Genomic DNA, 20,870 nt, shown 5'->3' with positions numbered 1-20,870 from the left:
CTGAAAGATGCATCCAGGATACAGTAGGCCTAAATGTGCCTTGATTATTTATGTTTAGGCTCACTGTACCGGTGTTCAAAGAAATCATTGACTGTGTTAACTAAACATTTCAATGTGTTTATTAATGATCCAGACAGTTGTTTTATTAATGCTAAAAGTGTTTCATTTTTGTACATATAGTTGTAAATTTGTGTTTTTGGTAGAGAACTCCTGATTGTCACCTTTTTTTTGGTGAAAATGGTATTTAAAGACCTGTTTGTGAGTTCATTTTGTAATGTTAATTTCAGTAGTGTGTCTGGAAACTAGTGATCTTCAAAGATCACCAAATAAGTAGCTCAGTCACAGTGGAATACATTCTGATGTATGTGGAAAATGCTGAAAATGGCTTTAGCGATTCATCCGCAGATATTCTTAGGGTAGCGTACATCTTAAATTCAAAGGTCAGCTCAGAGTGATTACTAGTAACTGATTATTCACAAGTATTTGACTGAAGTTTTACAAATAAAAATGAGGCCTTCTCGGAACAGTGACTTAACTGAAATTTATTGAGGCTGATATACTGAGCTTCACCTGGTTCACATAGTTTCACACACACACACACACACACACACACACACACACACACACACACACAACACACGCTGAAACTGCAGTATCTGCTACATTTTTGGACTCACCAAAGTTTTTGATGTCATAAACCATGAACTGATGATGATGATGATGAGGTCCCATACCATGAACTACTTCTCTCAAAATGAGAACATGAAGGTGTCAGGGGACTGGGACACAAACAGATTCAATCATTCCTGAACAACAGACAAAAAACAGTGGAACTTAAATATCAAGGAGAAAACAATATACATAGGTAACAGACAGGGAAACAGAATGTTAAGTATTGTGTGCCCTGAGGTTCCATTCTATATCTAATGTTCCTACTACTTATAAATGACTTAAGAGTCAGCAACCCCTTCCCAGAAGTGTATAAAATTTGCAGATGACACCAACATTCTGATAAAATGAACAGGAAAATGAACTCAAACTATTCATGTTACACATAACTATCGGTTCTGCAGAAACAGCCTATCATATATGCAGAAAAGAGAGTAACTATACATTTAAATACCGCACAAAAACTGCAAATAACTCAAGTCCCATCATAATGTTATCTGGCAAACAATTAGAAATTATAAACAGCACTAAATTTCTTGGGATATGGATCCAAGGAAACCTAAAGTGGGACATGCATTTAAGCTTCATCAATAAGAGATTGGGCACCATCTGCTATTGCATGAAAATTCTTACTGTGATCATAACACAACAAGTGATAAAAATGTATATTACACACAAGTGGAATCACTTTTGAGGTATGGCATTATCTTTTGGTGCAATTCACCTGCCAGCAAAAGCTGCTTTATTGCCCAAAAAAGAATTATAAGGACCATATGAAATGCAACTACTAGAAGCTCATGCAGGCCACTATTTAAGAACCTACAAATTCTTCTGCTACCTTGCTTATACATTTTGGAAGTTACATGTTTCATTAAGAAAATGACAGACATGCAAAACATTGAAACAGTTCATAGGTACAATACTCCGCAGAAAATGGAACTGCATAGGGAATGCACAAAAACAAAACTTAAGACAAGATGGGCCTTTACTTGCAGGGAAAAATCTTTACAACAAGTTACCACAACACATTAAGAGAAAAAAATTTAAGTAATTTTAAAGTGCCTCTAAAAGAATTATAGTGTTGATGAATATGTACAAATCTTAAATGTTATAGAAAGTATTGAAACTAGCTGCTCCTAAAATCTGGATGAGTTCCTGTAGAATACTTCAGTCAGTAGCATAATCAGTGTTAGTGTATGTCTTATAAATTGTAAAGATTTTCTAATCTTTAGATTTGTGTCTTTTGTACAAAGGTAAAAACAATAAATTATAGTCATGAAGATGCCACAAACTGTAAACAGTACTCTTCCTTTTTAATTAATGAGATTAATTGATGTTGATTCATAAGAATAGTATCATGATTTAATGCAAATTTGTTTCCTTTTACTGAAAAAATGACTTTGTAAGCTATGATGAAGTAAGTGATGTAAAAATGGTAAAATCCTCTTCCTTTTTTTAGCTAGAAAACTGTTATAAGTCCTTGAGAAGAGCGTGAAGCAGTAAGCTATATGTATACATTTGCTTACAGTCTTATGTATGTAGACTTATTTATGTTGTAGTAGATAAACAATTCGTAATCGTCATATTACTTCATATTGTCTCATCCCACAAAAATTTACTTGTCCAATATCAGTTTGTACCTGTAGAAAAATGATGAAATGGGCCAATAAAACAATTAATCAGTCAATCAATATGACGTGATAGTGTAATATGTAGGAATTACTGACTGATTTGGATTTCAGTTAAGTCATTGTTCCAGAAAACGCCTCAATTGCTATTGAAATTTAACAGTATAGCAGGAAGAGAGACGGTTTGTCAGTTGCTGACTTGCTATCAGCGGACTTTGCCTGGTTGTTGATAATGGGAAAAAAGGGACTGGCCCAACGGGGTCACTTATTTGCTGTCATTGGTCCTTGTTGTTCAACTTTTGCCGCTAGATGGCAGGGAGTGCCGTTGTTGGTCCGAGGTGTAGGTGAGGTCTGATGTTGAAGCCGATGCCACAGAAGTGCTTTGCATTCTTTGGAAATTACAAATACATTATCACAGACCGCAGTTGTTGTGCAAAAAAAGACCTAAATAAGTTGGCTAATGGTTTTCAGTACAGTGCTCTGAAATAAACATGTTTCATTATTATTTTGTCTTTCCACCGATATAATAATATGCTGAAGCAGCTTGCTTCCAGGCTAGGAAGTACACAACTTGTCTATCAAGGTATAGCTCGGTCAAGTGAAAAGAGTGAGTATGTTCAGTGGCGCATTTTGGAAACGCTTGGTGTTCAGAACGTCTTTGTTTCGTATTCTTTTGCGCCGTTAACTTTTCTCCACAGAGGAAAGCATTACGGTTTGTTACAGGTTACATTTATTGTTTGAATTTTCATTTGCCCTGAAGCACATTCCTGACGTCGTGTACATCTCTCCGAAGCACAACATGATGCAGTGCTGCCTTTTGCTTGATCTGGCCTATCAATTTACCTTTTTATTTGCGACATTCGTAATTAGTAGGCCCATAGCATTAGGGCATATGGTGCTAACATTTGTAGTCTAAGATTCGTGTGTAAGGCCGTTACCTTTGCACCGAGTCAAAAGAGGATACGATGAATGAATGAATGGACAGCAAACTGACAACACGGAATAATATTTCCTTATTACTGAGCATTACCGGTACAACACTTACTAGCACCTGCGTAGAATATGTCGATAGTGGCCAACACGGAGAAAGAGGAGTAAATTTTGTTTTTCAGATGAAATTAAGATCTATCTCACGGATTTAAGTTGCTTTATCGACAGTACTCCCCGAAATCCGACGTTGAAGGAATCTAGAGTATACCTCATCACTTCGCAGAAAACAATTAAAATCTAAGATATAGTTTCGTCAATTTCCAATCACACAAAATAGAGGCAGAGTTCCTCTCTGTTTAAGCCGGTTTCACATTTATAAATGACTGCTTTAATTCCAGACTCATTTCGGAAAAAAAGCATGCAAACACTCCATAATAAGCTGCCCAAAGAGCTCAGTAAGTTGTAAAAGCTAGAACATGGACTTTCTTTAAAATTGCGAAATAATAATTGAAAATTTAATAATTGCTATCAGATATCTAGTACCTTAGCAACGAAACGAGGTTGCAGCAGACCTCTTCGAGTCGTAGCCAGATGCAGATATGCGACATCGAACCTCTGTGGGTCAAGGCCTGTTCATTGCCACCAATCCTTGAACATTGTAAAGCTGGTCACGTTTCAATGATGACTGCTGGACGTAATTGTGAAATCCTCGTGACGAGGATCATGATATACAAATATAGCCTAGCATGTTGTATCATGGTTACATAGATATGCAGGACTGACATTTATTTCTCCAGTTGTTCTTAGTACGGGAATAGTTTGTTTCCAGCTACATAGGTGCTGTGTTAAAAATATACAGGCAAAAGATAGTCATCTGGAAATCAAATTACTGTACTGTCAGCCTACAAGAAAAAATAGTTTATACTCAGTTTCACAAAATAGTTCCTAATATTAAGAGAGAAGGAGGACATGACAGAAAATGACATTTTCCTTACGGTATATGTAAAGAGCTCGAAAATATGCTTACAATGCTTAAATTCGCGAAAAGATGACGCAATTACAACTTCCTTGTCAAAAGTGCAGCATCCCATCAAGTCATCAAATCTACTGAATTGAAAAGGCGTAGCTCTAATGAACTCTTACTGTTAGACAACTTTGGTGTTGTACTAGGATACGGCTAACACGAAAGCCGCACAGCTACACAATGAGTGGAAAGGAAATAAGATATACTGTAAGCAGGACACAGAGAAAACCAAAGATGTTACTGTCATTTTCAATTTATCGTAGTGGACTCAGTACATCAAACCAGCAATATTCTCCATTTCGAAGTGCGGTTCTGGAGGGTCGAAAATAATTGCAGCTATCGTGGATATGCATGTTGATCCTGTATTCATGAGAGAATATAGCACATCCTTGGCCAGCAAAACCTCCCTTCAGTGACGCGGTTCGATGCATGGTTTGTGGTAAACACTCTGAACATACTAAATACGTAATATTCGTATTAAAGGAAACGTATTTAAGCTGTATCAGGTGATAAAATAAAAAAAGTAGATATCTGTGATAAGTATAATGTTAGAAATAGTGTGTGCTGTTAGACACTATTCCTTCTGTTACCCGGGTTTGAGGACGTTGGAGCAACTGTGGCGGACTTGCTGCAGCAAGGTACGGCGTTGATGAAAGCTGGTCACCATACATACGAACCGGGCGGCTGTGCCAAGCTGAAACACATCGTCTTTGGGTCAGCGACCTTTGATTATTATAAGAAAAAGATATTGTAGTGTATTGTATTGGAGAAAGAAAAATGAAAAGCTTTGTATGAGCTTAATTTCATGTATCAGATTATTGCCTGGTTGTCTTCGCAGCATTAAGTCGCACTCATACGTGTGAGCAACCGGAGTTTCTGTTCTTATGTAGACGATACAAATTTAATACGAAGAACGAATAAAAACTGAGCAGGAAATTGACGGCAATTTAAAACCTGTATTGAGAAGTTACTTGTTGCAAGAGCGTTTGTGCTAGATGCTCATCGTGTTAAATCTTTTCCAGATAACTTTACTGGACAGAACCGAATCATTAATTAAGACTGAGAAAAAGGGAAGTGGACCATCTTCGAGACTGATGGTTTTCGATGAAGTAACTTTGGCATTTGAACACAGTGTTAATGTTCACGATCAATTTTGAAAGGCTAATACAAGCTATTTAAGTAATATAGAGTTTTTGAAAAGTGAAATTATGCCGTAATTTTTGACATTGTGTGCCAGTCAGCTCAGAGATATGGGTTGCGTAGGTGCGCTCATGACTGATTAGTTGCATGTGATAATATCGCTGGTCGTCTTAGCAACGGACGACAACAAAGATATGTTGAGCTGCGTAAAATACATTATTACTTAAGATTATGAGCAGATTTATCACAATAACGCAGTTAATGCCCGCTAGTCGTATTAAACAAGAACCAGCTAGGATAAAGTATTTCTTCGGAACAGGCGACGAAGGAACATTTTGCAACATTCTCGTAAAATTAAGGCCTTTGCAGGAAAGCCTTATTAGCCGGTGTGAAGACTAGTTAGAACATTGAAAGACTGAATCCGTCAACATACAGCGTCAAAGCTGCTAATATCTTTAGAAACGTATTGTTTTTAACGAATTACACGGTCAGTTCGGTTGACGGACAGAGTGAAGAAATAGTATGCGCACGTCGACTCTCCCCAATATGCTGCCTTATGTTATAAGAACCAATCAACTTTCAGGAAGTACATACAGAAGGATACTCACGAAGTTGTATCAGTCAGCCGGCCCCACATATTTGCACAATCATTTTTTACTGGCTCCATGTTTGGATAATCAATTTCCATAATCAATAAGGCAGCAAAAACGAAAGAAAAATTATTCATGTAACACTCAAAATCAAGGTTCATGAGTGTAGGCCTAATGTACTGCGCCTACCTTCCTCCTGAACTTCATTCGTTCCAAACATTGAAAATGCTGCCCTGCAACCTTGAGGTCTTCACGCAAACACACCGAGGCGTCAGTCAAAACTCTCCAAGGGCACTAGCGAAGAATCATATGTAGAACACTTAATAATTCACACAACGTGAACGCGTCTTAAAATGCGAACTGAAAAACTGCACTGGTGGCTATTAAAATTGTAACCGGAAAGAATCGCAAATAACGGAAGTTTACTTAATTTGCGGGTACTGTATAGTAGAAAGAAATATGTAAGTGGCCTAGTTCTATACAGAGAGTAAAGTAAACACCTGAAAGTCCATCTTCAAGGAAGGTAGCACTTTAGCTCCTAAAAGAAAGTGTGAAATTTAGTACACGAAGGGCCCCCCTCTGGCAGAAACAATGCCCCTATCCGCCAGGTCACATTATTATGCATATGTCCTAACGGAGTTATCTCGTTCCTTTGTCATATTTGTTTCTGCTATGAACGCGTTCCTTCAATGTTTTTGAGTTCCGTCTCTTTACATATTAGTCCCCTCATATTCTACGTAGAATTATCAAGTCTTTCTGCATTTCCAGGACTCCTGTCCCTTGTCACGCTTTGGTCGTTGTCGTAATTTTTCTGAGAAAATTCACTTTGTGAAGAATCTGATAAACAATCCTCGTTAAGGGCTACCAAACCGTAGCTATCAACAGCAAGGTTCTCAAATGTTAGGGCTCACAGCTCGGGGCCCTCTGGCTTGTTTGTGTAATATCAGCAATTCGTACCTTAACCGTGGCTGACAAGTTCCATTCTCTCGAGGGCTATGTCATTAGAATTATGATTTAATGAGGCCTAGATGAAATGTTGAGAGACACATTTGGTCTGGCTCCTCCACAGTGCTTGGGTAAGCGATGTTTCGTGAAGGGCACGAGAATTGCAACAACTACCAAAGCATTTGTTTCTTTAGCATAATTTATAAAATACTCTCAGTGATTTTGTAAACAGACATGAGAAAGTCTCTGAGTGCGTCTCGAGGGCTCACCAAATATGTTTTCGCAAAATGCAGTCAAAGTGGAGAACGTGTTTAGTTGCATATGCATATGGGAAAGGTTTTATGACATAAAATGTACTTTCATGTGCCGTTCACTGAATATAGAAAGGTTTATGACAGCTTTCGTCGTGAGATCCTGAATTTTATGTGGGGCGAATGTAATACATCTAAAACGTTGATCAGGCTACCAAGAATATGGATGCATGGGTCAGTTACAGCAGAACTGGATGATGGAGAAATGTCTGAGAGAACTGAAGTGAAATGTGTGTACAGACAGACAGAACAGTTCAGATGTAGCACTGGGTGGATCATCATATCTGCAGATGAATGACAGTGTAATGAATTAGAACTGGAGTGATTTGGGGAATGATAATCCTAATAAGATGTTGTGATGATGAACCAAGAATAACAAATGCATAATGAAAAACACTGTGTAAATGGAGCTGCGTACTACTGAAAGTAAGACGAAGTATGGATTGATGTCAATAATGTTGTAAGGAGAAGTCCTACTGACTGCAGTTTGATTAAATTTCACACCAGTGATGGAATTTCAGTTATCTGGAAAAATAGTTCACCACATGTGTGTCTGCTGGACAATATTCAAGACAGTTTGCAAAATACAGTTTGCTCCAACGCTCTGTCATGCAAAAGAAAAGCGTTATTCACGCAGCAGTACATTAACGTTAAGTCAACTAAAAACGACCCTGACGTTTTCGAAATAAGACTATGAGGAGAATCTATGGACCTGTTGAAGAGGAGACTGAAGACAGGGAACAAACAAACAAATGTCTGACGAGTAGATATCGATTTATAAACTTCAAGCGAGTTAGGCACTGACCTCGTATGTGGGAAATAGCTACCAGTCCCCATTCTGAATTAAGTTTTTGGGGTGCTTCCGTTTGTTGTAAGGCAGGTGCTGGAACTGCGGAAACCCACCGATGCCATCTACCCCACTACCATTTCGCCTTTTTGTCTGAGAAATCTCTGATTTGATGTGGATGAGGCAATGGACGCATAAAAAGGAAGAATGAACTCCAAATCCTCATACCGGCATCAAGATTTTTATTGAGTTTTCCGTAAATCACTGGGATTTTCTAGTAATCAGAATGAGGCACTTTTCACTCAAATGCCAGACGACGTGGTTCTGGGGTAGAGAGAGTTCCAATTGGGAATATTTTGGAGGGGATTCGCAATTCCAGTATTTGCACTTCAACCAAGAGAAACCTCCTGAAAATCTTGGTCAGATCATGGGGTGGGAATTATTTTTAAATAATTCCAGGACAACAGAACAAGATAAATAAAGATGGCCAATCAATTTCCCTGTCCTTGTCCAATCCGATTAGTTCAAATGGTTCAAATGGCTCTGAGCACCATGGGACAACTTCTGAGGTCATCAGTCCCACAGAACTTAGAACTACTTAAACCTAACTAACCTAAGGACATCACACACATCCATACACGAGGCAGGATTCGAACCTGCGACCGTAGCGGTCGCGCGGTTCCAGATGTAGGGCCTAGAACCGCTTGGTCACTCCGGCCGGCAATCCGATTAGTGCTGAGGTCCGAATGTACCAGATGTAGACGATTTTTATATTTTAATTTTCCTGCCCTTTTACGTATACAGCTGTTAAAGTTTTCGTAAAAATCAATCTAACATCTACAAGTTTTCAATGAAATCAGCGAGTGCTGAAAGTGAGTAGGACTTTGTGTGTAGTAACGTCTGCAGGAAATATTCTGGACATGAAGAGGGGCTCGTTCACAGCCTGGACGCATCTGCTGTCAACAACAGCGCACCCGACACGATTCGTGAGTCCATGGATAGAACCGGCAAATCAAGGGAAGTTGAATAAGGCAAGACAGAAAGAGACAGAGCCCCCTCCCCATTAATAAAAACATAGAAGGAAGACTGATTTTCCTCAATGTAGGCGAAAGGGACTGGAAGAAACCATATGGTCCCTATTTACAGTACTGCAAATCATCGTTTACAGGCTTGTGTTCATAGCCGTAATGCTTAGTGAAATATTGATAATGGCCAGTGCACACTGCGATTTTATATCGTGTAAACTGTGATACTGTAAAAGTCATCCGAGTTTGTTGCTGTAGTTGCTCTTAAACCAACTGCAGGGCACATGTAGGCCTACGTCTCTAGTTTCCGCTAAATGCTTTTCAAATGACGTATTTTTCTGTACTTCAGTTTCTTGAATGCTATGCTAGAGTTAAATGGGCACGTGACCATCGCCATTGGACTTTAGCTCAATGGCAGGGCGTTGCATGGTCTGACGAATCCCGATATCTTTTTCATCATGCCGAAGGGAGGGCGCGAATCCGTCGTCTTCCAGGGAACAGCTCTTTTGACACCTGTACTGCAGGACGGAGACAAGCTGGCAGTGGCTCCATAATGCTCTGGGGAACATTCACGTGGGCATCCATGGGTCCAGTGGAGCTCGTGCGAGACACCACGACGACCAAGGAGTACCGTACTCTGGTTGTAGACCCTGTACACCCCTTCATGACGATCATCTTCCCGATGGTAGCGGCATTTCTCAACATGATAATGCACCATGTCACAAGGCCAGGAGAGTGATGAGGGGTCTGAGGAACACAGTAACGAGTTCCAGTTGATGTGCTGGCCCCCCAACTGGCCAGATTTAAGCCGTTTAAACACACATGGGATGTGACCGAACGTGGCGTCAGAGCTCTTAGCCCCCCTCCCTTGAATCTACAGGAATTCGGTGATGTGTGTGTGTGTGTGTGTGTGTGTAGATGTGGTGCCAACACTCTCCGGCGACCTACCAAATCCTCAGCGTTTCCATGCCACGACGCGTCACCGCTGCTTCTGTGCCAAAGGTGGACATACCGGCAATTAGGTTGGTGGGCATAATGTTCTGGCTTACCTTTGTGTATTGACTGGAGTAGCTCACGGGCATCCTATTAGCATGTGCCCTGTCTCACTCAGAGCAGCGTCCATCTGTGTGACATAACCAAAAGTCTTCCAAATGGAGGCATATACCGTTAAGAAGAAACACGTTGCTTCTTTACTTGACTGGCTATGGAAAGAAACAGAAATCTAGTATGGGAAAGATCCTCTGAAGAAGATATAATGCTATCATCGAGGAAGTACTGGCTGTTTATAATTAAAGTGCAGCTATTCATGGAGGTCCATTGTGGGCTGTAACTGTTGCACGGCAGAGAAACTTGGTAGATATGCGAATGGAAAAAAAATTAGTTCCAATTTTGCCCATCAGGTGGAAATCTGGCGCTGTATGGCATCTCGCCGACGTCTGCAGTGCTCATACAGAACAATAATCGTTACTAATAAAATCAACATTGGGCCTTTCCCAGTTGTTTGACCTTTTCTGCCCATGTCGAGTTCCTAATTCATAATATATGGTAACATTTCTAATGTCCTCCATGCATTCACAGCGCGAGAGTTGCACCTGGTGCCGAAAATCGGAACTTAAGTTTTTTCCAGAGTAAATCGGTTCCGCATTAACGCAGTAGAATATCTACCAAGTTTCGGTGCCATTCCATAATTACAGTCCACACTGGACTTTCGCCAGTAGTTTCACTTTAATTATAACCATCTATTGCAACACTATACGAATTGATATAGAAAGATGTGGTGAATAGCCTGGCGTAGAAGGGGAAAGTTATTTTCTTATTGGGCAATCATAAGACCATAATCGATGAAGTTTCCGAAACTGTTCATTTAAAGTTCAATAGCGTATGACTGAAGGGAACGAAATACATCTGAGTCTATTGGTTGAGTACAAGTAAAGAAAAGTTGGACAGGCAGGCACTGGAAGAAGGGATCGGTAAACAGAAGTAAAGAACAGAAACAGACTGATGAGGAATGTGTTAAGTCATCGGGAACTTACTATCACTGCAAAGCCCAGAGCAGCAAGGAGGAAAAATTACAGGGGCTAAAACAGATATAGCAGTTTTCTGAGGATACTGATGATAGCAGATATGCTGAAACGAATAGTCAAGCACATAACTGCAGACTGGTGTCACACAAGTCAAATGAGTGGGAACTGTAACGGATAACGGTGTTTCGCTACTGCAAGCTAATAAGTAAACAGCAGAGCAGCGTTACAGTTAGCACGACGATCGTTCTGCAAGTTGAACTATTTGCAACTGCAGCGTGACAGCGGTGTCGTCTGATAATACGATGGCCACTCCGCACTGTATCACTAACAGAAATAGCCATTCGTTGCATAACGAGGCACAGATACGCAGCAGGTGAATCCTCTTTGCCTTGGAAGGCAGAAGTGAGAAACATGGCTTTCTTTTTAATTTGTTTCGGAATTCCTTGTTAACTGATGCATCGTTTCTAGCAAACGTAGTATTTAACCATTATCTTTTGGTGCACTATCTTTTGTCAACTACCAGTCCAAGCACCAAATAAATTTATTTAAGCGTCGCAGTTGTCTTTGATTGCTAATAAACTAAACGAAATATTAAAATCGAACTGCTATACCTCGGGAATAAAATATAACAGTCTGAGAAACAGAAAGCGAAACACTGCTCAGTTCGTGGTAAAATTTACGGGAAAGGACAGTTATAGCTGAACCAGTATCTACAAAAAGTTTCAGTTTATTAAACTAAAGAATATTAATAAACATCAGAACAGCAAATGTTGCACTAGATAGACTCCATCATGAACACCATCACAAACAGAGGGAAAAATGAACGTAACATTTCGATAAATGAAGTGCGTAATGAGGAGAAAATTAAATAGTTGTGGTTAAAAATCTGCAGAAATCCTTACTAGAAAAGGAGACTGGTTGCTGGACACGAGGTAAGCCACCCAAGATTAATTAGTCTGGCAATAAAGAGGAACTTTATCTGGAGGAAATAAGCATATATTATGAAGAAACTTTAATGTAACATGTATGTAGAAATTGTCGGTGGAACTGGAGAGACTGATGTCTACAACAAACAAGTAGGTAAGAAAACGATGTATGTTTCAATATATACCGTCATCACTAAATGACTTCATTAGATAGTAGAAAGGAGGATATACTAAACATGTTTTCAGCACATGAAGAAATCATACAAAAAGAGTGAAAGAATCAGTGCTAACCAGGAGAAATAGTATATACTGCTGAAGAGAGAGAGAAAAAAATATTCAGAGTGTGATGAGAAACCACAGCCGGTGTACCGTCTCATAAATAAAAACCATAGGGAATACAAATCAGCAAATGGAAGACAGTAAAGAGTAAAGTAAGAAAAGAGGTTGAAAAAAATGAGTATTGGTGTGATCATTTCAGTGTATGACTAGGTTAAACAAGGATCTTGCTAAATAAAGAGTAAATATATTGATTTCACGTAAAAAAACAGATGACCAACGTATAACACAAAGGAAACACTAAACAGTGGAAAAGCTTACCTCCCCACGTTCAACGGAAAATGCTACTCACTAGCACGGACAAAATAGTGTTTACTTCGCGCATGTTTGAAACAGAAGTTGCTAGGACTGGACGAGGCTAATTTTCGTTTATGAAAACGAGACCGAAAAAAGTAAGCTAGTTGTTCATTATTTCAAAAGCAGGCTAATCACCACTACTGTGTATATACACTCCTGGAAATGGAAAAAAGAACACATAGACACCGGTGTGTCAGACCCACCATACTTGCTCCGGACACTGCGAGAGGGCTGTACAAGCAATGATCACACGCACGGCACAGCGGACACACCAGGAACCGCGGTGTTGGCCGTCGAATGGCGCTAGCTGCGCAGCATTTGTGCACCGCCGCCGTCAGTGTCAGCCAGTCTGCCGTGGCATACGGAGCTCCATCGCAGTCTTTAACACTGGTAGCATGCCGCGACAGCGTGGACGTGAACCGTATGTGCAGTTGACGGACTTTGAGCGAGGGCGTATAGTGGGCATGCGGGAGGCCGGGTGGATGTACCGCCGAATTGCTCAACACGTGGGGCGTGAGGTCTCCACAGTACATCGATGTTGTTGCCAGTGGTCGGCGGAAGGTGCACGTGCCCATCGACCTGGGACCGGACCGCAGCGACGCACGGATGCACGCCAAGACCGTAGGATCCTACGCAGTGCCTTAGGGGACCGCACCGCCACTTCCCAGCAAATTAGGGACACAGTTGCTCCTGGGGTATCGGCGAGGACCATTCGCAACCGTCTCCATGAAGCTGGGCTACGGTCCCGCACACCGTTAGGCCGTCTTCCGCTCACGCCACAACATCGTGCAGCCCGCCTCCAGTGGTGTCGCGACAGGCGTGAATGGAGGGACGAATGGAGACGTGTCGTCTTCAGCGATGAGAGTCGCTTCTGCCTTGGTGCCAATGATGGTCGTATGCGTGTTTGGCGCCGTGCAGGTGAGCGCCACAATCAGGACTGCATACGACCGAGGCACACAGGGCCAACACCCGGCATCATGGTGTGGGGAGCGATCTCCTACACTGGCCGTACACCACTGGTGATCGTCGAGGGGACACTGAATAGTGCACGGTACATCCAAACCGTCATCGAACCCATCGTTCTACCATTCCTAGACCGGCAAGGGAACTTGCTGTTCCAACAGGACAATGCACGTCCGCATGTATCCCGTGCCACCCAACGTGCTCTAGAAGGTGTAAGTCAACTACCCTGGCCAGCAAGATCTCCGGATCTGTCCCCCATTGAGCATGTTTGGGACTGGATGAAGCGTCGTCTCACGCGGTCTGCACGTCCAGCACGAACGCTGGTCCAACTGAGGCGCCAGGTGGAAATGGCATGGCAAGCCGTTCCACAGGACTACATCCAGCATCTCTACGATCGTCTCCATGGGAGAATAGCAGCCTGCATTGCTGCGAAAGGTGGATATACACTGTACTAGTGCCGACATTGTGCATGCTCTGTTGCCTGTGTCTATGTGCCTGTGGTTCTGTCAGTGTGATCATGTGATGTATCTGACCCCAGGAATGTGACAATAAAGTTTCCCCTTCCTGGGACAATGAATTCACGGTGTTCTTATTTCAATTTCCAGGAGTGTATTTATCCAACTGGGAGACAAGACGGTCAATGTCTTCATGGAAAAATGTTTGCAGTTGCGTAAGGACCATGATTGCAGCCAGTCATGTACCTTGCATCTCTTAGCCGTAGCAAATCGACGGCTAGGAATATCTTTCTTCAGGGCTCCAAAAATATCGAGATAGCTTGAGGAGAGATCGGGACTGTATAGAGGATGTGTAAGGGCTTCACAGCGAAACTTCTGCAGCGTACTCGACACAGTCTTGTCAACATGCTGACAAGCCAACAGTTATGACGATTCCCTTTTAGTAATAAACAGTTATCTTACTTTTTTCCATCTGTCTTGTTTTCATTTGACTGTCCCTTCTAGTCTCCGGGAGTTGCAGCAAATATAATTCTACCTAAGCCGACAAATCATGGAAACCCATTACATTTTCAAAATAACTATTATTTTCACACGTCCAAAATACACACATAAAAAAAAAGTTTTGCATCACCTCGGTTCCGAGAGTTCCCGAACGTGTACAGAAAATTGGAATAGAGATCAACATAAACATCATTTCCGCCCTTTTTATTGCTCATGAAAACCACACATTGCGTGTTGTACCACTATACAGCGAGACCTTCAGAGGTGGTGGTCCAGATTGCTGTACACACAGGTACCTCTAATACCCAGTAGCACGTACTCTTGCATTGCTGCATGCCTTTCTGTATTCGTCGTGGCATACTATCCATAAGTTCATCAAGGCACTGGCCAGTCTAGTCGTGCGATGTCGTTATCCTGAAGGAAGTAATTCACAAGATGTGCCCGATGGGGGCGCGAATTGTCTCCTCCATGAAGACGAATGCCTCGCCAGTATTCTGTCGATATTGTTGCACTATCGGTCGGAGGATGGCATTCTCGTATCGTACAGCCGTTACGTCGCCTTCCATGACCATCAGCGGCGTACGTCGGCCCTACACAATGCCACCCCAAAACAGCAGGGAACCTCCACCTTGCTGCACTCGCTGGACAATGTGTCTAAGGCGTTCAGTCTGACCGGGTTGTCTCCAAACACGTCTCCGGCGATTGTCTGGTTGAAGGCATATGCGACGCTCATCAGTAAAGAGAACGTGATGGCAATCCTGAGCGGTCCATTCGGAATTTTGTTGGGCCCATCTGTACCGCGCTGCATGGTGTCGTGGTTGCAAAGATGGACCTCGCCATGGGCGTCGGGAGTGACGTTGCGCATCATGCAGCCTATTGCGCACATCGTAAGGTCCGGTATGATTCCTTACTGGTTCTAGATGATTTTATGTTGGTATTAACGTTACTTTTACCTGTGGTAATGTCCTTTGTTTGTGTAAAAATCAAGTTAGATATTAAGCTGTAGGGCTCGGTGTTCAAAACAACATTGTTTTACTAGATAATAGTGCTCAGAAAAATTAATTAAAATCGCATAATCTAGAAAAAATGAGTTCACCTGAGCAATTCCGACCTTTTAGTCGCGCGAACAGAACAGTGAAAGAAGGCTGTGCGGTATTTATAGTTGCAGCAGACCGGGAAGGAGATGTCAGAAATTTGGAGACAGTGTGAATAAACTGAAGGGACACAAACGTTATTAAAACACTATGTGTAAAACTAAATAAAATAAGCAATTACATAACAAAGAACAAGTAAAAACTGAAGCTCGCCACTCTTGTTATTTCGACTATACTGTGAAACGTGAAATAATGCGAACGAGAAGTTGAGAACATGAGTCAATGAAAAGGGACGTTAACAGTGTCAAAGCTCACGGAGTAGGAGATATTCCCGTGATCGACAGGAAAAAAGAACATTAAAATATGTTAATTACAACAGAGCATGCCTGCTTCGCTGGGTAGTAAAGTGTTTGCCTAGCATGCAGCGGGCCCGGGCTCGATTCCCGGCCGAATTGGAGATTTTCACCGCTCGTGGACTGGGTATTGTGTAGTCGTCATCATCATTTCATCATCACCGACGCGCAAGTCAGCCTATGTGGCCTCACCTGCAATAAGATTTTCAACCTGGCGGCCGAACTTCCCCGGTTGGGGCCTCCAACAGAGCCACACGATTATTCCATTTCATTTCAACTACAATAGAAAGTTTTCGGTTACTACCGAAGTTGATGATGTAAGTTATTAATCTGAGATTAAGAAGACGGGTTAAAGAACATGGACGTAGCGCAGCGCTGAACAGTAAAATAGAGTGACCTGACAATTTTCGAAAAATAGAATTGTAATATATTTAATTCAAACCAAGTAAAACTAAACAAAAAGAGCAAGTCACACATAGAGCTACATCTACGTGATTACTCTGCTATTCACAATAAAGTGCCTGGCAGAGGGTTCAAAGAACCACCTACAAGCTGTCTCTCTACCGTTCTACTTTCGAACGGCGCGCGGGAAAAACGAGCTCTTAAATTTTTCTGTGCGAGCCCTGATTTCTCTTATTTTATGGCGATGATGATTTCTCCCTATGTAGGTGGGTGCCAACAGAATGTTTTCGCAACCGGAGAGGAAAACTGGTGACTGAAATTTCATGAGAAGATCCCGTCGCAATGAAAAACGTCTTTGTTTTAATGGTTGCCACTCCAATTCACGTATCATGTATGTGTCACTATCTCCCCTATTTCGCGATAATACAAAACGAGCCGCCCTTCTTTGTACTTTTTCGATGTCATCCGTCAGTCCCACCTGATGCGGATCCCACACCGCACAGCAATACTCCAGAATAGGGCGAACAAACGTGGTGTAAGCAGTCTCTTTAGTAAACCTGTTGCACCTTGTAAGTGTTCTGACAATGAATCGCAGTCTTTGGTTTGCTCTACCCACAATATTATCTATGTGGTCGCTCCATTTTAGGTTATTTGTAATTGTAATCCCTAAGTATTTAATTGCCTTCAGATGTGTGTGACTTACCACGTTATCGAAATTTTGCGGATTTCTTTTAGTACTCATGTGAATAACTTCACAATTTTCTTTATTCAGGGTCAATTGCCACTTTCCGCACCATACAGATATCTTATCTAAATCATTTTGCAAATCGTTTGGATCATCTGATGACTTTACAAGACGGTAAATGACAGCATCATTTGCAAACAATCTAAGACGGCTACTCAGATTTTCTCCTATGTCGTTAATATAGATCAGAAACAATAAATTACTTAAACTTGTTATTGGGGAGTGCTACACTGTTTGACAGTTACTGAGGAGCAACTGACACTCGCTAAGAAAAGCTGTCAACTGTTAAAGAACACACGACCAATGATAGTAAAAGGAAATGTGTAGAAGCCTGTGCACGAACGCTCTGTACGCATTCTGCAGTTCATGCAGTATGGTGTTTACGAAGATTGTTGTGGAACCGATTAGTGCGACATTCCATGTCGTACGGCAATATATCAGCAAGACGTAATTTGAGTGCTTACGATCGTGGACTAGTAATTGGGCGGCTCGAAGCCTGTCAAACTGTCACTATTCTGGGCACAGTAACGGCTGTGTCCAGGAGTGTAATATAGCGATTGAAAATGGCCGCTGAAGGTGAAAATTCTATGCCAGTGGTCGTAGATAGACTACCAAGCCGTAAGAGGATCGAACGTAGCTCCAGTTGCGTAAAGGAACTGACGTCTCACTCCTAGGCAGCTCGGTGCAGGCCTTGCAGTCGCTACCGGTATACGTTTCTCTGTCAGAACCATTTCGCGGCTATTAAATCAGGTTGGTTTCTCTGCTCGGAAGCCTGTTCACTGCATCCCACTTCAACCCCATCAACGCCGAGAAAGAGTTCGCTGGTGTAGCGAGCATGTTGGCTACGATCAGCAACAGTGGTCCAGAGTGATGTTCTCCGACGAACCCCGTTTCACAGTGGCAAGTGATTCTGGTCACCAGTTAGTGTGGAGAGGGAGGGGAACACGTTACACACTACAGAATGTTCATGAACGTCATCGGTATGGCCTAGGCGTTATGGTGTTGGCAGACATTATGTGCAATGACCGAACACTGTTGCATATCATTGTGTGAGATACCATTACAGCACAGCGATGTTGTAGGTAGACCATTCTGGATCACGCCCGTTTGTTGAAGGGCTTAGTAGGTCCCGAATTTCTGTTTATGGACGACAATGCCGGCGCACACAGGACAGATGAGGTGGCGAACACACCGGAAATCTAATGTATTGAACGTATGTAGTGGCCTGCATGCTCCTCGGATCTAACTCCTATAGTACGTGCCTGGGATGTTCTCGGCAGACGCGTTTTTCAAAGAACACTTCCTCTCCGAAGCGCGCAAGAACTGAAAACCGCCTTGAGAGAGGAGTGGGGTAGTATCCTCCAAGGACTCCTCAACAGTTTGGCAGCGAGCGAGAATAACAGGTGCAAAGTGTGCATTAGCGCCCGAGGAGAGCACATTTCTTACTGGGAATCCGAGATCGACCTTATTATTGGGAATCCGACCTGTCACCGAGCGAGGTGGCGCAGTGGTTAGCACACTCGACTCGCATTCGGGAGGACGACGGTTCAATCCCGCGTCCAGCCATCCCGATTTAGGTTTTCCGTGATTTCCCTAAATCGCTTCACGCAAATGCCGCATGGTTCCTTTGTAAGGGCACGGCCGACTTCCTTTCCTAATTCGATGAGACCGATGACCTCGCAGTTTGGTCTCCTTCCCAAATCAACCCAACCCTCTGACCTGTCAGATATGAACATTATTTGTGTCTGTTCTCCTGCTTTCCCACGTGGTGAAACGTGTACTGTTTTTTGTTAGAAATATTCCACCCCACCTATATTACGTATGTACTGTGTTTCATGTCGTCCGTCATTGCCTGTGATTATTCCTGTCCACCAACAATGTCTCTGTTTGTAAACAGTTGTAAAGCAGTGTAGAAAACAAAATAGAAGAACGGAAGATTAGCCTTTAACTGCTTGTCGGTGGCGAGGTCATCACAGATGAGTCATGCTTGTCTTGGACAATGAAGGAAACTGGCTGTACCAGTTTTTAAACGGAGTGTCTTGTTATCGTCTTTGAGTTACAAAGGAAAAACGCATCGGTCCTAAGTCACCGTGGTCAAATGGTGATTTGAACGCGGCTACAGAAACTGTGCCAGCTCGCTAAGTTAGAAAACAAGAAGTTCAAAAATGGTTCAAATGGCTCTTAGTCCAGTCAAATTGCAGAAATACCTTGCAAAAGGTGGGGTAGAAGAGTTTATTTTTTCAACTCGTTCATATGGTTGGAAATATTAGAAAACCGAGTTTTGCCAACAAAATTTCGCTTGGGAAAACTTTCTGCAGTCAAAAAACTTGGAAAATTTCGGCCTTTTCCCGTTTTTTCAAAATATCTCAGTTTCATTTGCTCCTATCGCTTTAACGTCTATCTTCTTTTTTAAAGAGCACAAAATTCTCTACAAATTTGATTGCCATTTTTTTCTACTCTCAATATCTAAGGCGCTACAGCGCCTCAAAAAATACCAATTTTTCAAATTTTGAGCATAGTGGCAAGATACCTTATTTTTGAACACTATTTTTTCAGTTTCTGTTTGTGTAGTATAAATACATTATACATCATGTTACATGTTGGAATTTACCACCTCATTTTAAAGTATTCAATTTCTCTGTATGCAACATGAGGATTGCTGGGCACCCAACTATTGTGATTCTTACACCACTACCTGAAGTTCACTATGGGCCACCTTAGCCCTGGTATTTGTAAAACTATAAATATAAAAATACATCATTAAGAGACATAGACACACACACACACACACACACACACACACGCACACAAAATAAATTGTCTCAGGAAACTGAACTATTATTAGCTGCAATAGGCAACCTAATTAGGTAGGTAATTATTCTTGTGTATAAAAGCCACATAGTTGACATTAAAAATAAGTAGCTTCATTACAATTAAAATGCACTGTCAGTTACTAAAAAATGTTGACAGTTTTGGGTGTGTAATACTTGTAATATCACACATTAGCGCACAGACAGATATGAGCATCACTTGCAACGTTTTGATGGGCCAGGTTCCTCAGTGTCACCAGAAATACCTTGAGTTACGGATTTAGGGTCTGTACCTACAGTTGATCCCAGATTGACTTCTTCTTTAAGCAGCGAGTCAGCCTCAGCAAGTTCGTTGATTTCGTCAGCGGTTTCCTCAACATCCTCCATAACATCTTCTTCACTGATTGATATAAAATGGCTCTGAGCACTATGCGACTTAACTTCTGAGGTCATCAGTCGCCTAGAACTTAGAACTAATTAAACCTAACTAACCTAAGGACATCACACACATCCATGCCCGAGGCAGGATTCGAACCTGCGACCGTAGCGGTCACGCGGTTCCAGACTGAAGCGCTTTTAACCGCACGGCCGGCGATTGATATAAAAATTTTGGGACGTTTTCACAGTTGACCCCAATACGTTTCTTGCAATTTGAAGAACATTTCAAACCCGCTTTTCTGCAGGAGCACGCTCCGCCACAGTTCAGCTTACATGAGCATGAAACAATGTCAAGAAGTGCTTCAGGTGCTGGGTCTTGGCTCATTATAACGGGTATTGGACCGTGGTCACTGTGATTCCAGCACCATTTCTCAGGAAGTTTCCAGTTTCCCATCCCACTTTGGACTTGTTGGTAAGTCCGCAACGAATGATGTTGTGCAGCATCTAGGATAGGTGGCAATCGTGCAAGATTCAGTT

General features: G+C 42.0%; 1 long non-coding RNA gene across 1 annotated transcript in view; it reads right to left on the bottom strand.

The window, feature by feature from the left end:
- Positions 1–2,445, bottom strand: part of LOC124713682 — a 38,827-nt gene extending 36,382 nt beyond the window's left edge. Inside the window, exons 1-2 of the long non-coding RNA XR_007005635.1 lie at positions 2,310–2,445; positions 678–806 (exon numbers count right to left, since the gene is read on the bottom strand). This is a non-coding gene — a long non-coding RNA (uncharacterized LOC124713682). The remainder of the gene's footprint in view (positions 1–677; positions 807–2,309) is intronic.
- Between the last annotated feature and the right edge of the window lie 18,425 nt (positions 2,446–20,870).

The sequence above is a fragment of the Schistocerca piceifrons genome, chromosome 1 (assembly GCF_021461385.2).
Source record: "Schistocerca piceifrons isolate TAMUIC-IGC-003096 chromosome 1, iqSchPice1.1, whole genome shotgun sequence".
In the NCBI taxonomy this organism is placed as follows: domain Eukaryota; kingdom Metazoa; phylum Arthropoda; class Insecta; order Orthoptera; family Acrididae; genus Schistocerca; species Schistocerca piceifrons.
This window is presented reverse-complemented; position numbering and strand designations above follow the sequence as displayed.